Below are 1,796 nucleotides of genomic sequence, written 5' to 3' on the forward strand. Positions count from 1 at the left end.
TGTGTGTGTGTGTGTGTGTGTGTGTGTGTGTGTGTGTGTGTGTGTATTTATTCATTTTTTGAGGTTCAAGGAAAGGTTGTCGAACAGTAAGTCGCACTTTACATCGTTTTCAACAACTTTTATGAAGGGTTTGAAAAAGCGTAGGAACTGTGAGCACTACAAAAATATACATGGGTGCCCTGCCAAATTTATGGAAATTACCAGGTAGCTCAAGGATTTTTTGTCTGATAGAATATCTCCCGTGGACAAAGGCTCTTCCTCCTCCCAGTTATCTGTGAAGTAAACCAGGACTGTGTACTTGTTCCAACGCATGGTCGTGACATTTTAAAACTATGAGCGAGTTCACTGCTCAGAGGTGTGCATATCTGCACAGGAGTAGATGGTAAGTTGCTGAACCTATCTATTGGGTTGTCCGGAAAGTTCGTGCCGACTTTTAAAGTAAATCCGAAGGAGCAATATCTGGTGAATATGGAGGGCGGGATAACACATCTCAGCCCAGCTACAGTAATTTTTGTCTGGTTCCCAAAGAAACGTGCGGTCTTGCATTATCATGTTGGAAAACAACACCCTTTATGTTGGCCAATTCTGGACGTTTCTCTTGAATTGCTGCTTTCAACTCGTCCAGCTGTGAGCAGTATTTCTCAGAATTAATTGTCTGGTTACTTGGCAGAAGCTCATAGTACAGAATACCTTTCCAATCTCACCAGACACAAAGCAAGACTTTTTTAGGGTGAAGACCCGCTTTTGGAGTGGCTAAGGGTGGCTCATGTCGCTTTCTCTGAACATTTCGGTAGATAATCCATTTCTCATCAGCTGTCACAATTTGCTTTAAAAAGGCGCGTTTTCATTCCGTTTATAAAGTGAATCACAGATGGAAATGCGATCCAAAAGGTTCTTTTCACTCAACTCATGTGGTACCCAACGATCGTAGCGATTTGTGTACCCAAGCTTTACCAGGTGCTCATGAACGACGGATTTTGATAGGTTGAGGCTTTCTGCCAATTCTCGGGTTGTGCAATGTGGGTTATTCTCAATTAATGACTTGATTTGGTCATCATCTGTAGTGGATGGTCTACCTGATCGCTCTTTATCAATAAGGCTACAATCTCCAGCTCGGAACCTTGCGAACAACTCCCGTACAGTTCTTTCGGATAAAGAAACATCAGCATAAACTGCACATATTTCTTTGGTTGCTTGTGAGGCATTTTTCCCTTTACGGAAAAAGAAAACATCAAGTGCTGAAAATGAACTTTCTTATCTTCCATTTTAAAGGGTTACAGAATTAACACAGGCTATAGGAACATAAACCTTCTTCCACGAAAAGATAGCTTAAACTGTGCTCTAAATAGTGGTGAAATCCTATGGACTCAACCATGTTTTAAAATAAGTCGAAAGGTAAGCTACTATAAATTGGCACGAACTTTCCGGACAACTCAACAGTTAAGATCCACTAAGAACTACCTAGATATGTGAAATTTGCAGGCGTCCTAAGAGATATCCATAAAATTGCTCAAAATTTGGAAGTACAGTGACAGCTTTCAGCCTATTAATAAATGTGAATCAATGTAAAGCTGGAATACTTGAAGATGAACCTCGAAACATCATGTTCAGTAATCAGTCTCTAAATTTAGTGAAGGAATCTACATATTTGGGTAGTAATATTTCTGATGATAGTAGCTTGGACACGGAGTTGGCCCACCGTGTACAATTTGTTGCGGTCGTTTTTGTGATGCTCAATAATGTGTGTGCGTGTGTGTGTGCATGCGCGTGTGTATACACACACACGCACACACACA

Source organism: Octopus bimaculoides, chromosome 2 (assembly GCF_001194135.2).
Source record: "Octopus bimaculoides isolate UCB-OBI-ISO-001 chromosome 2, ASM119413v2, whole genome shotgun sequence".
NCBI classification, from domain to species: Eukaryota; Metazoa; Mollusca; class Cephalopoda; order Octopoda; family Octopodidae; genus Octopus; species Octopus bimaculoides.